General features: G+C 45.3%; 1 protein-coding gene across 1 annotated transcript in view; it reads right to left on the bottom strand.

Moving 5' to 3' along the window:
• TOX2 (TOX high mobility group box family member 2) overlaps positions 1–15638 on the bottom strand; it is a 275381-nt gene that overhangs the window by 24739 nt on the left and 235004 nt on the right. The window lies entirely within an intron of this gene.

A 15638-nucleotide genomic window follows, 5' to 3' on the forward strand; every position in this document is an offset into this window, starting at 1 on the left:
CCAGAACCATCTGTGGGTAGGACACTACACTGTTACTGATCTCTAGGGAAGACAAAGAAATGGGGCCTCATTGATACCTGAACAAAGTTAAAGTCAATGGAGGGGCTGCTGCAAATGGAATGGAATCATGGCTTCTCTTAGTGTCTATAAATCTTTCTTGCTTCTTGCCAAGGTCCCCTCAGATATTTTTAAAGGTCATTGTTATCCCAAGGGATAAGAATGGAACTGAATCCAAGCAGTGTGGATGCTTTGACTCTAGGGTGGATGTGTGCATGCACAGCCTGTCCAGGTAAGGTCTCCCAGGTCTAGCCATAGATCATCTTGACCCATTCCTTCCCCCACAGGGCTGGCGTCTCATTCCCTTCTTCTCCCTCTGTCATGTGGACAGGCCCCTTTGGCAACAAAAGTCAATTTCTAGTCAATAAATGCTAACCCTTTGGCTACATCATGCTGTGTGGGAGGTATTGGGACACCAAGAGTGGGGAGTACTGGCCGGAGGCCAGGTGACCTGGGTTTTAGTCTTGGCTCTGCCATTGATACATTGCGGGACTTGGACAAACTCTTTCCCCTTGCCTTGGTCTCGTTTCCCCCTCATCTCTTTTTCCTTTTTTTGAGACAATTGGGGTTGTGACTTGTCCAGGGTCACACAGTGTCTGAGGCCAGATTTGAACTCAAGTCCTCCTGACTCCAGGTCTAGTGCTCTATCCATTGTGCCACCTAGCCGCCCCACCCCTCATCTCCAAGATAAGGCAGTTACCAAGGGGGTCAATAACAGAACCAGATTTCAGTCTAACAAGGAAAACAACAAGCAAACACATATGTACAAACAAGCTATATACAGACTAAATAAGAAATAGGTAACAGAGGGAAGGCAGTAGAATTAATAGGAGTTGGGAAAGGCTTCCTGTGGAAGGTGAGATTTTAGTTGGGATTTGAAGGAAACCAGGGAATCCAGCAGGCAGAAATGGGAGAGAACATTCCAGGTATGGGGGACAGCCCAAGAAAACAGCCAGGAGTCCAGTGTCACTGGATTTGAAGAATACATGGCGGAGGGGGTAGCAGCTCCATAAACCAGATTATTCACAGAAGCACCTTTGTGGTAGCAAAAGAATGGCAAGGATGAGCACCATAGAAAAACAGATTTAGAGCTGCAATGGCCCTTTGAAGGCAATGAGATCAACTCCTCATTCTACAGAAGGGGAAGCTGAGACAGAGAAGTGACTTGCTCAAGGTCACACAGATAGTATCTGCGGTAAGATTTTTGAACCTAGGTCTTCCTGACTCCAAATCGAGCCATTACTCCAGGAGGAGAAGCATTATATGCACATAGGCACATCACAAACCTGTCCTCATCTTGCCTGGGGAAAACTTTTATGAAGAGGGAAGAAAGCAGAGCACTGACAACTATATATTCCAACTGCAATAATGTAAATGGTGATGATAGGAAAAAGCAGTCAAACTATAATGAATTATAATGAGCAGTCTTCAAGTATTGGAGAACTGATAAAGAAGCAGGTCTTTCTTTCCACAGAGAGGGGGAGCCTATGGATGTGGAATGTGGTGTACGCCATTAGATGAGGTTGAAATGACTGTGCTTAAGTGTTTTTCTTTGCTACAAGGAAGCGTTCACGGGAAGGATGTTTAAAGGGAAAAGACTACAGCGTAAAAACAAAGGAAGCAATAAAACTTATTTTAAAAAAGAAGAGAAGAGGGGTTTGGATTTGAGGATCACTAAGGTCCCTTCTGACTCTCTTCCGTAGGGCTCTGTATCTCTGACTTTCTTCTAGAGAAGGGTGGCTAGAGATGCTGGTGCTTGGACATCTCCTCACACATAAAGAGTAAGACTTCTAGGGGGAGAGGAACATCCCTGGCTAAAAGAGTTAGGACTGTCTGGGAAGGAAGAGACACATTTCTTCACACAGGGCACTGGTGTTCTACAGAAATCCAGGGGGGACAATGTGTTGATTTGTCTGCTGGCACTGTCATGAGCCCCTCTGTGGGGATGTAAATGCTTCCAGGCTGTCAGTATCCCATGGGCACATCTTCCTACGTTTGTTGGGCAGATTTAGAAGATCCAGAAAGCCAAATGTGATGGCTTATTTCCTAACAAGCTCTAACCTTTTTGTCACATCTCCAATTGCCTTCCAGACATCTTGAATTGGATGAGTAGCAGACATCTTACACACAACAGGTCCAAAACTGAACTCGTTATCTTTTCCTCTAAATTCTCTCTCTCTTTGCAAACTTCTCTATTACTGTTGAGGACTCCTCCTGGTACCCCAGGCTCACAACCTAGGTGCCATCTTTAGCTCCCCCCTATCTCTCATCCCCCACATCCAAGATGTTGCCAAGGCCTGTCGATCTTACCTTTGCAGTATCTCTTGAATCCCCTTCTCTCCTCTGAGGGTGCAGGCCCTCACCACCTCATGCCTTGATTACTCCAACAGCCTGCTGGTGGGTTTACCTGCCACATCTCTACTCCACTCCCTTCTCCATTCAGCCACTAACGTGATTTTCCTACAATGCAGTCTGACCATGTCACCACTATACTCAATAAACTTCAATGGCTTCAGGATCAAATACTTATAACCAAGCTCATGCCACTCCCCTCCCTTCCAGTTTTTTTATACCTTACACCGCCCTGCTACCCCCTCCGCCATGTATTCTTCCATCCAGTGACACTGGACTCCTGGCTGTTTTCTCGGGCTGTCCCCCATACCTGGAATGTTCTCTCTCATTTCTGCCTGCTGGATTCCCTGGTTTCCTTCAAATCCTTAAAATCTCACCTTCCACAGGAAGCCTTTCCCAACCCCTATTAATTCTACTGCCTTCCCTCTGTTATCTATTTCTTATTTAGTCTGTATATAGTTTGTTTGTACATATGTGTTTGCTTGTTGTTTTCCTTGTTAGACTGAAAGCTCCTTGAGGACAGAGACTGTCTTTTGCCTCTTTTTGTATCCCCAGCATTTGGCACAGTGCCTGGCACATAGTAGGTGCTTAATAAATACTTATCGACTAACTGCCTTAACTGAAAAGTGACCAGATGGCTTTTAATGACCCTTCCATCTCTAGATCTATGAGTCTATCTATGACATAGCCATTTGTTTGGGAATGAAGGGTCAGTGAGACCCTGGCCCTTGGGAACTTATATGATGATATCCACATCCCTTTGCCTTCTCTTCCTCATCCCTGAAGAATTCCAGAGACCTCCAGAGGTCATCACAACCTTCCCTTTGAGGCCTGGCAGATGGGAAGGAAGGTTTATCCCCTTAGTATTATGTGAGCTCCTTGAAGGAGCTGTTTTCATTTTTGTGGGGATGTTTTCATTTTTGTCTTTGTATTTTCAGCAACTGAGAAGCAGAGTGCTAAAGTAGGTCTGAGGGCTGGCCTCCAGGTCAGGGTTCAAGTCTCATATGCTGGCTGTGTCACACAAGTCTCATAAGCCACACAAGTCTCATATGCTAGCTGGGCAAGTCACGTAACCATAGAGTGTAACTTCACAAGACACAGTGTTTCAGGGAAGGTGCCAATCTTTCTTGTTGGAGGAAGTTCTTTCCTGGGAGTTCCCTGAACGAACGAAATCCATTATTCTGGTTTAAAAAGAAAATCCCCTGGCACCTAGCATAGGGCCCGGCATACAGCGGGCACTTAGTAAACACTTGTTGAATTGGATTGAATTATCTGAGTTATTTCACATAAGGGGAAGGGGACAAATTTCCTTCCCTAAATCATGAGGCAGTCAAAATAGAACTATATGTAATATACAAAATATATTCCTGAATATGCTAATGTTTGTCCAGAAGAGACAATGGAAGCTGGAAATGTGGGCGCAAGTCTTGCATGGAGTGGCTTCTGCTGCTGCTGCTGGGAAGTAGGGATGGGGGGGATGAGGGAAGCAGCTCCTAGCTGAAGCTTGGAGAAAAACTGGGCTTAGAAAGCACAGAGGCGATGGAGGAACAGGGAGCAGTGAGGAAACGGTGCTCTATAAAGGCTTCTTTCCTCTTCCTCCTCCCCCCTCCTAAGGTGTCTCTCTGCCCTTGGCTGGGTATCAGGTTAGGGAAATTAGATAATCAGAATCCTCAGAGGTCATGGAGTCAGGAGTCAGGTGCAATTTTCATTTGGAATTAGGGCCTGCCAGAAAGTGTCAGAAGAGAAGAGAGGCAGAGAGACAGAGAATGAGAGAGACAGACAGAGATAGCAAGATAGAGACAGAGGCAGAGAGATAGAGGAAGAGAGAGACAGATTGAAAGAAACAGACAAGGAGAGACAGAGAGAGCAAGATAGAAACAAAGACAGAGAGAAATAGAGACAGAGAAAGGGGGAGGCAGAAGAAGAGACAGAGAGAAAGGAGGAGACAGAGGAAGACAGAGACAGACAGAGAGACAGAGACAGAGGGAGAAGAAGGTGAAGGTGAGGGGATTCTTCCAGGTGGAGTTGGGGGTGCAGATGCTGAAAAACCTTAATTTCTATAAGTGCTTATGTGGAGCTAGAGAGATCAATGGGTCCATTCCTATGTATGACAACCTTGCTATGGAGTTTGCAGGTGGGGTTTGCAGAGCCAGAGAAAGAAGCCTATATCAGGAGCCAGGAGACTGAAATTCTGTTCCTAGCTGTGCTCCCTATTAGCTGTGGCCACAAACCATTTCCTCTCTTTGGCCCTCAGCTTCTTCATCTGTAAAATGGGAGTGAAACCTGTACTACCTAGTTCACAGGGTTGCTGTGAGGCTCGAGTTAGAAAACATAGATAAAATGCTTTCCAAACTTTAAAGAGCTGCAGCAATGTCAGTTATTAATGATGTTATATTATAATAATTATATCTTTAAAAATTGGGGTGCTAATTGTTTTGTAAACTGTAGAGTGCCAAGCAAATAGGAATGTCATTGTCATTACCCTTGGGAGTACTGTAAGAACTTAACACAGCCTAGCAGAGAAGCTTTGGTGCTACAGATGACAGCCAGTACCCGGGCCCTTTCCAAGTTTTCGTTTAAATATTGACAGAACAGTTTTCTTTCCAAATAAATTACACTTTCTCTTAGGGATTCCAATTTCCAAAGTATTAAAAGGACTTCAACACAAACAAAACATTTTCTACTTATGTCTATTCAGGTGTGTGTGAGATATACACATGCATACCCATCACAGGAGAGTATGATCATAGATTTAGAATGAGAAGAGCCCTTAGAGGTTATCTCACCCAACCCCCTTATTTTACAGATGAGGAAACTGAGGCCCAGAGAAGTTAAGTGATTTGCCCAAGGTTAGGCAGTAAGTGGAAGAGCCAAGATTTGAATTCAGGTCCTGTGACTTTAAATTCAATGCTCTTTCCACTACATTAGTGAGGTAAGTATATGCATCTGTGCATATGTGTGTGTGTATGTATAAAAAAACAACCCTTTTTTTTTGGGTGGGGAGTCCGAGTCAGAGACTATCAGTGTGGGGGAACTCTCAGCATGGAAACTCCTTCCATCATGGCGATCAGAGATTTATCCGTAACTTACAGTCTTAGAGGCTAAGGTGAAATGATTTCATGGCCTGTTCCAGATCTAAACCTATGACCCTATGTGTTCACGTGAGTGTATTTGGGCGTGCATTTGTATGTATCTGCATGTTCATGTGTGCATATCTATCTGAGTGTGCAAGGGTGTACTGCCATAAAAAGAAGTCTGCCATGCATGACTGCTGATTCTCTTTCCTTATTTGTAAGCAGTTGGTGTCATTAACTACGGCGTGGGGTGGGGGAGCTAACATGGTGAGTGATTGTGAATAAAGATAGATATCTGAGCTCTAAGAAGCATGTGTTAGAGTCATAATCCTGACACCTCCTGTCTCAGCAAAACAGCAGAGACATTATACCATAATGAAATGTTCATGTTTGATAACCAGCTAATTAGAGAAGACAATTACCCTAACCCTCGCTGACGGAGCCCAGAGAACATGCCCTGTAGTGCACCTCACAGCTGGCTCTCTTTCCCCTCCACCTCCCCAAGTTGCTGTTTTTCCTGACTTTAATAGCCTGCCTTAATTTCTTCTTCAAAGATGTGCTGCTCACTGGGTCAGCGAGGGGATAAAAGGGTGCCACCCAGAAGACATGCTCCCCTACAATCGGAATGTGAAGTACTGGAAAGGCCTTACAGATCTCTTGCCTGGCTTCCTACTTCGGGTAGAGTCCTCCCTACTGCTTCTCTGACAGGCGGTCATTCGGCTCCTGCTTTAACACTGCCAGCGTTTCCCTTATGATGAAGCGTGGACCATCTGAGTGAATCTGTGACAATTAACTGAGGGAAAAACTGGCTGAAATGGGTCTATCAGTGGAGAAAATCATACGATGTCAGAGCTGGAAAAGCCCTTGGAGATCATAAGATCAAACAGTTAGAGCTTGAAGAAACCTTACAAGCCAGAGGCAGGTCAATGGCAAGGCGTATCTAGGAGAGGTTGTGTGGTATGATGGAAAGAGCACTAGCTCTGGGGTCAGAGGTTCAAATCCTACTTCTGACACTTGGTTCTGGGTTCTTTGCCTGTCCTGGTATTTGTCCGTTCATTTTAGGTCAAGGAAGAGGGGTACCCAGGTGTCCCAATATCTGGATTTTTGCAGCCAGTTCAGCGCTGGTGCCCGGAGGAGTGAGGCATGACCTTCAGGAGGAACTGAGACATGCCTCATGTGGAAGTCATGCCAAATTTGGACATGAACTTGGTGGGATCAATGCTATATAAAAACTAAGTGAAGTTTGAGCTCACTCTCCACAGTGGCCAAGATAAGATAGGGAAAAATATGCCTGAAGTATTGGTCGGAGCGATTATTCGTACTTTTCCTCCTGGTACATCTTCGAAGTAAATATCCCTTTGTAAGAGGCAATTGATGGGGGCAGCTAGGTGGTGCAGTGAACAGAGCTCCAGCCTTGGAGTCAGGGGGACCTGAGTTCAAATCAGGCTTCAGACACTTGACATTTACTAGCTGTGTGACCCTGGGTAAGTCACTTAACCCCGATTGCCTCACCAAAAAAAAAAAAAAGGCGAAAAAAATATAACCCACGTAATTCATGTTCAGTGGTTTAATGGAACTGAGGAACTTGCCCATGAGGACTTGAGGCAGTGGTAACCCCAAACCTCTTAAGGTACCCTAGAACCCCAAGGGAGCCATGTAACCTGCCTGGCTCTGGGAGAGTGAGTCCAGAGAGAACTCACTACTTTTACAGCTTGAGGGATTTTGGCCAAGTCACTCCAGTGTCCTGGATCTCGATTTCCAGGTCTGGGAAATGAGGGGCTTGGACTAGCTGTCCTCTGAGGTCCCTTCCAGCTCGAGATCGATGACCCTACCCCATGGGAATTGGCTCCTGCTGTTGCTGCCTCTGGCTCAAGCGAGGATGGTCTAGCTTTGATTAATCAGGGTAATAGGGGTTCTGGGTCAATTTAATTTTCTGGTTAACTAAGCGCAAACCTAAATCTCCTTTTTTTATATCAATTTTGAAACAAACAAAATGTCTTCCTACGATGTCAGAGGCAACGTTTCTACTTTAGGAGTTAGGTTCTAGTAGTGGTTTAGTAGTTGGACCTAGTTAAGTAGTTTAGTGCAGTCCGGTAATCTAACTAGTTTACTCCCAGGCCAAGTCTCCCCATCTCCTTGGTGCAGGTCCTAGCAGAAGAAGCAGAGGCAGGGCTGTGTGCTGGGAAGATCCCAGGCCTTAGAATCAGAGGGCTGGGTCCCAGTCTCAGGTCAGCCTCTTATCAGCCTCGTGACCCAGGGAGAGCCACTTCCTTTCCCTCTCACCATTGTGGGCATCTCCTTGTAGGTATTTCAGTTTGCCCATGTTCTTCCACAAGTGGGTTTCTAGAAGTGCAAAATGGTGGCAATCATCTTCGCAGGGCCTATCTCACCGCCAGTTGTGAGGACAGCATTTGTCAACTGTAAAGCACTCTAGACCTGTGGGTGATGGATCATTAGGGGACATGACCAAGGTCCCTCGCCGAGGGTAAGTAACACCTGGGCCCTGCTGTTCATAGCGTCTAGGAGTCTGAGATGATCTTTCCAAACCCTTCTAACTCTTCAGTCTTACTGATGGGGTTATGTGCCCACCATCCGGTTTGAATACCCTTAAATTTTTAGATTCCCCTTATCTCCCCTCCAAAGCCTTGGCCTCACCTTTTTGATATACATCTTTCCTCCCTGACCCTGAAAAGAACCTGGCTCCTGTTTGTCTCTCTTTATTTCCCTTTGAAAGCAAAATGAAGAGGGTTTCATTCGGTTTCAGAAGCCAGACCTTTGCAGCCTCCCGTTTTGATCTTATTCAAATGCACCTTTGCCCCTAGCCCTAAAAAGAAGTTTGTATACCAGTCCCAGCTTCCTTTGAAAGCAAACTTCTACCTTCTAGTTCCCTTCATTATCTATTCTCATTGTTTATTCAAATCTCTCAGACCTTCCAAACGGAAATTCTCACCTGAACCCTTCTTTTTCCAACCACCTCCCCCCTTCAACTGGCCTTGCATTGTGGCTACACCCAATGTCCCTTCCATTGTTTTGCCTTCCTATGGCCCCTAGCCATTTCCCACCCTTAATCCTAGCTAGGCACCGAGGTCCAGGACCCAGGAGTTCTGTTCACCCCAGCTTACTAGCCACTCCCATCCAGATCTCCCTAGGCCCTTCCTCCCATCACCCCAAACTACTTGGCCACTCCTAGATCCCTCCCACAGTCTTTCTGTACTTAAGATTCACCTTTGCCCCCATTCTGAGGCTGAGCTGTTCTCACGCCTAGAGGCTGAGACCCTCATGTCTGCTGTCCTCACGGGTGTTACCTGGCCTATATGTGATTTATCTTTAATAAACTTTTTCTCTGGCTGGAAGAAGATTTGGGTTGAATTCGTTCAGGCAGACTCGGCGCCACTAGGCACCCCAGAACCTCTCTACCTCTTCGTTACCAGGTAAGTTCCAGCTAAAGTCACACCTTCTACAGGAAGCTTTTCCCAATCCCCTTTAGTACTAGTACTTTTTCTCTGCTGATCATCTCCAATTTGTACATAGCTTGTTTTTACACAGTTGTTTGCATACTGTTTCTGTCATTAGACTGTGAGCTCCTTGAGGGCAGGGATTGTTTTTCCCTTTCTTTGCATACCCTGAGCTTAGCATAGTTCCTGGCACATAGTACATAGGTGGTACATGAATGTGTGTTGACCACTCCCCCCTCCCCCCAGGTCTCTTGGTGCCTAACATATAGTAGGTGCTTAATATATGTTAACTGACTGCCTTTTGGTGCCTGGGTCATAATAGGTAATAATAAATGCTTATTGACTAACTGCCAGTCTTTTGTAGTCACAGGGTGGAACTATTGAGCATTGTATCTGTGACTTCAGAGAGCAATGTCTTTCAAAGTAGCTACCCTAGCCTATCCACCTTTCCATGAGACAAGACCTCTTTGAATAGAGAACTTCCAAGGACTAATCTGTGGGGTGCTAGAGGTACAAAATTTACTTGGTAATTGAGCTTATTATAGTATTTTTACTCCTCCTCAATAAAACAGATTTCCTGCTCCAGGGCAGGCCAAACCCAGGGAATATGGAAATGTCGCTTCAGTTGTGCATGAGCTACAGTGGGAAGAAGCCTGAAGTCAGGAGGCCAGAATTCTAGTTTGGGCTCTTGACACTTACAAGCTAGCTAGGTGTCCTAGGAGCCTCAGATTCCTCATCAGGAAAATACTCATTTTACTACTTAAAGTCACAGATTTTATGAGGTTATAATGACAATAATAAAAGATATATTTAAATAGTGCTTGAAGGTACATAAAGCACTTTATAAATGTTATCTCATTTGGTTCTCACAACAACCTGGTGAGGCAGGTGCTAATTATTCCCGTTTTTCAGATGAGAATACTGAGGTTATTGTTAAGAAAGCCCCTTATAAACCTTAAAGTACTATAGAAATACAAGCTATTATTATTACTGAATTCTCCAGTGGTCCCTGAAATAAGCCCTGCTTATTTTATGAGGACTCTGAGCAGAATGGCAAGATGGGGAGTGGGTGTGACTCCAGGGGTATGATGGCCTTGCCCAGGCAACGGGGGGGGGGGGGGGGGGGAAAAAGGGGGGGGGGCCCCCCCGGGGGCGGCGGGGGGGGGGGGGGGGGGGGGGGGGGAGACAAAACAGTGGGGTCGACCCCAGGTGTCCTTGAACAGGATCCAAGGACGGGGAGCTCTCTAATCCAGTATCCACAGCAGGAGCAAATCACCAGGCAACCCATAGGAATACAAACGGGCAGGAAATGAGGAATTTACATACAAGTGTGTCAGAGGGAGAATGAGGTTTTACTGTATAGGAGCTGGGAAGGAAAATGTGAAAAATGAGAAAAGGTCCTTCTAATCGCAGTGGGGTCCTTTCCCACATTCACCATTGGCCAAGGCTAGATGACTGAGCCCCTCAGGATTAGAGGGTGGAAGGCTCCCTCCCCAGGGACTCTGGATGGCCAGGGGCCCCTGCCTCTAACAGGCCCACTCCTTTGGGTATGGCTCCCTAGCTGAAAACCCGGGGCTGGGAAGAGTTGAGAATTCCTTTTCCACACGTTCCCAGGCAAAATGCAGAGAAGGCTCTGGAAGGGGAGGGAGCAACCTTTGTTTTCTTTCTTTTATTGCCAGGAGAAAATGGGCACATTTGCTCTAGATGCACCGGTCACCGTCCCGGGACAAACATCCCATTAGGGCTGCAGATGCAGGTTTGTCTCTGGAGGTGAAGGGGGCAGGGCAGGGGAAATGGAGGAGATTAACCATTTGCAGGCAGGAATACAACCAGTACCTGCAGACTGTATTTGGCTCTTCTCAGGGCCTCTGGAGGCGCTATATTCTGCCTGGAATGGTGTTCTCAGTTCTGCCAACTAGCTGGCTGCGGGATGGTATTAGTTCTTGCTGCCTCCGGGGATGGCAGCCAGCCACCCCCTCGAACAGGAGGCTGAGAGATGATTTGAAACAAAACAAAACAAAACTGTCAAGCATGTTAAATGTGTGGGGGCTTAATAGTTTTCTTATCCCTTTCATTCAAAAAAAATTTTTTTTAAATGAGAAATGCAAGAAAATATTAAGCTCTTAATTGCACCAGGGTCCTTCCCAACTTTTATCTCATTTCAGTCTCACAACCGAGAGAGGCATTGAGGCATGGTGGACAGAGGGCCAGCCTAGGAGCTAGCCTAGGAAGCATACTGGCTTTGTGAGCCTGGGCAGCACACTGATCCTCTCAGGGCCTCAGGCAACATTCCAAGACTGCAGACTGCAGGCAAGATGCCAAGCTGCTTTGCTGGAAGGAGTCCCCTATACCAGTGACATCACAGGTCCACTCTGTAACACTATCCTTCAGCCTCACAACAGAGGAGAAAGGATAGGGCTTCTTGTTCCGACTCCACAGATGAGGATGCTGAGCCTGAGAAAGGTGAAGTGACTTGTCTGGAGCCACATAGTGAATCTGGGGCAGAAATTAACTAGAACTTAGGTGTCCTGTCTTCTAATGTTCTTTCACTACCAACCTAGTGTTTAGGGGGTGCTGGTGGTATTAAGGGAGAGGATTTGATCTTGTATGAGATGTCCCCAAAATCTTCTTGCAGTTTTAAGCTGAGGATATCCTGTGTAACTCCTAAGCCAGCATGTTCACATGCTTCAGTCCATTAGATGAAAACCACTGGAGGGTCTGGCTCTTAAAAACCTTCATGGGGAGGTAGCTGTACTGTGGGCATGGAAGAGGAAAACCCTTTGGGAGTTCAGTCAGTCAGTCAGCAAGCATTTATTCACCACTGTTTGTGGGGCTAAGTGCTAAGTGCTAAAGTGCTAGGGATTCAAGGAAAGGCAAAACCAGCCCCTGCCCTCTAGGAGCTTACATTCTAACAGGGGAGACAACATGTAAATAACTAACTACATAGAAGATTTATACAAAGTAGATAGTCCAAGTGAGAGTTGTTAAAACAAAAACAACAAAACCTAACATTACAATTGTACTCTCTGGATAGGAACAAAACATCTTCTGGAGAATCATAGGAGCACAGATCTACTGTAGGAAGAGATCTCTGCCGCCGCCATCTTGTCCAACCTTCTTAAGTGGTGATTATGTGCCAGGCTCTCTGCTAAGCACTTAAAAATGAGGAAATGGGGGCTCAAGGAGGTGATATAACTCATGCAAGGTCACACAATTAGTTAATGTCTGGGGTGGAATTTGAACTCAGGTCTTCCTGACTCTAGAGCCAGTACTCTTTCCACTGTACCATGCTGCTCCTTAATTTTCACCCAGACCACCTCTCTTCAGTAGTCAGGACAGATAGAGATCCTCCCACAGCTGGTCCAAGGTTAGCAGGAGCTAACCTGTGTGTGGATCTGGATTTTTTTTTTTTCTAAGAGGAATAGGGTCTACAGATCTCATCTGTGAAAATGCCTCCCTTCAGTAGGCTCAGAGTTCTCATATGATATAGATAGCCACATACACTGCCCAGTGTGACTGAGCATCTGCGAATGTGACTGCCCAAGTGCCCAAAGTGGGGATTTACTTAGCTGGAACACATTTCTGGTATCTACGTCAAAGAGAAATACTGTGTTGCTCATTAAGGGGCTAGAAGTCCATGAAAGTGCCTTTACTCCGTACGCTACAAAAGGGACTTCCTGGTGACAAACAGAAACTTCAAGTATTCACATGACTGAAGTAATTTCCCACTTTTGGAATGTAAGCTTCTTGAGGGCAGGGATTATCTTTGTTTTGTCACTGGAGCCCAAATGTCCAGCTTAGTGCTTGTCTCTTAATAAATGCGTATAGATTTGAAATGGCTTTTCTCAGGATGTATTTCAAAATATAACATGAGAATTGCTCCCTTTCCCCTTTCTACCTCCTCTCCATTTGGGGAAAGAACACTGGGTGACAAGAGCAGTGAATTATAATAGAAAGTGGCCTGGGATTAGAATTTGGACAAGTCAAGGGTCTAATTCTGACAGCCATTGACTGCGTGACCCTAAGCAAATCCCTTCCTCTCTTGAGACCCAAGTTCCTCCTTTGTAGGATGAAGGGGTTGGATGAGAGTAGGGATTCTTATCCTGGGGTCATAAACTTGTTTAAAAATTTTTTTAACTTTTATGTCGTTATAATAAATTTGCTTTGTAATAATAAATATATAAATCTTAAATTTATAATAAAAAGAATATTTTATCTAATCCATTAAAAAAAACATTATTCTAAGAAGAGGTCTGGAGGCTTCACCAGACTGCCCAAGGGGTTCAGGACACAAAAAAGGTTAAGAGTCCCTGGTCAGGGGGTTTTGTAAGGTCTCTTTTAGCTCCAAGGTACACTGAGTGACAGTAAATGACAGAACCTCACTGAAGGAGCCTCACAAACAATGGTCCAGGTCTGCCGCACAAGGCTGATGGTTCCACCGTGGGGGTTAGGGGACGGTGCAGCATGAGAAATGTGCAGATGGGCACGAGGTCAGGACACAGGTAGAGAAGGCTCCTAACTGTGATGTACCAACTGATTCAATTAGAAACAGAGAAATAGGGCTATTTAAAGATTAAGTAAAAAAGTCAAAGTTAGCAAAGGTGAAAAGCAGGATGTTTAAGTGTTCTTCAATGTGCAGATGGGGATGAGGTCAGGACACAGGTAGAGAAGCCTCCTAATTGTGACGTACTAACTGAGTCAATTAGAAACAGAGAAATATGGCTATTTAAAGATTAAGCAAAAAAGAAGGAGTTAGCAAAGGTGATAGATAAGCAGAATGTTTAAGTGATCTGGGTTAATTACAACACAGTCATCAATCCCCTTAACACTGGGCAGGCAGCCTCTAGAATTCATCTTGCCAAAGCCCAAGGCTCAAGCCTGAAAATGGGACTTCTCTGGAACTAGTATCACATGGACTGTGCTCGTCCGGTTCGTGACTGACTGTCCCTGGCGAAATTCCACTGTGACGCTGCTGCAGTCATATACTAAGGGAGTCGTCTGGTGAAACAGTTCACTTTTTCATGACTGGAAACAGTTACTAGCGTGTGGCCATAATAATTCAATGGCAGCATTCAGGGCCTCTCGAGGGGTAGATTGAGCGGATCGGAAATTAAAGGTAAATAAATTCTTCCTGCCTGGTCTCAGCAAACATCAGTGGTGGGGCAGTGACAAGGACCTAGCTCCCTGACTCCTAGCTCAGTGCTCTGCCCATTTCAGGACATGCTTTTCAATTTCAAAAGTTACTTGGGGACATAACTTGTACCACCAGGGCAACTGGTGGTACAGTGTATAAAGCACTGGGCCCGGAGTCAGGAACACCTGAGTTCAAATCTGGCCTTAGACATTCACTACCAATGTGACCCTGTTCAAGTCATTTCACCCTGTTTGCCTCAGTTTCCTCATCTGTAAAATGAGCTGGAGAAGGAATGCAAACCACTCCTGCATCTTTGCCAAGAAAACCCCAAATGGGGTCATGAAGAGTCAGTGAAAAAAGACCCTAACAAATGACTAAACATGAAACATAACTTGCTGTAAGGATGAAATAGAGAGGTCAGAGAATTATGAAATGTAGGGGCCAAAAAGAAGGAAAGAAACAAGCATTATTAAGGGCTTATTATGTGCTAGGTCCTGTGCTAAGGGCTCATGCTAATATTATTTCATTTGATCCTCATAATCATGCTAAGAGGTAGGTGCTGTTATTATCCCCATTTTATAGTTGAGGAAACAGAGGCAAATAGAGGTTAAATGACTTGCCCAGCATTACCCAGCTAGTAAAAGTCTAAAGTTGGATTTGAACTCAGGTCTTTTGGACTCCAGGCCTGGTGCTCTATCCACCTACCTGTGCACCACCAAGCTGCCCTTCTCTTATCAATACCTACTAGCTAAGGAGGGAATCAGATCAGTGGCACAGCTTTTCCCTCTAAGTCACCACCAACCAAAGTACGGAGTGGGCAGTCTCTGAGGACCCTCTATTTGCCCTCATTTCTGCAGAGCTGGCTGGGATCTAAGTCAGGTAGCTGGAAGAGGCAGGAGGTCCAATTTGATGCCTCTAGATGTGGTCAGGGCTCTTCTGGAAATAGACCCTGCATCCCCTCATCTGCTCCAGGTCCTGCCTGTGTGAATGAGGGAGATGGTGCTTTCAAAGAAGCTGCCAAATCCGATCTGCCTGGAGTGGATACATATCACACATACACAATCATGTGGAGATTGAGAAGGAAGACTGCTCAGGGCTGTCTGCACAGAGTTTGAGGAGCAAACACTTTCCATGATGTCAAGACCCCAGAGGACTAACAGAGAAGTGGAGGAGGAAGCTGTACCTTAAGAGTCCTTCACAGCTTGGCTCCAGCCCACCTTTCCAGCCTTATTACACATCACCCCCTACCCGCTCTGAGCATCCTAATGGTACAGTCTAAACAGCCTTCTTGCTATTTCTCATTTCCTTCCCCAAAGCTTTGCACAGGCTGCTCCCGTGCCTGGTATGCACTCTTTCCTCACCAAGACCTTGCAGAATCCCTTGTTTCTTTGAAAACACAGCTTTCATCCCCTCGAAATACATACCATCTCCTATGTGGCCTTTCCAGATGCTGCTAGTACATGCCTCCCAATACCCTGTATTTATATACTATATTATATATCATTATAATATAATATTTTATATATATATATATATATATATATATATATATATATATATATATAT

Source organism: Vombatus ursinus, unplaced genomic scaffold (assembly GCF_900497805.2).
Source record: "Vombatus ursinus unplaced genomic scaffold, bare-nosed wombat genome assembly UNPS02014785.1, whole genome shotgun sequence".
Lineage (NCBI taxonomy): Eukaryota > Metazoa > Chordata > Mammalia > Diprotodontia > Vombatidae > Vombatus > Vombatus ursinus.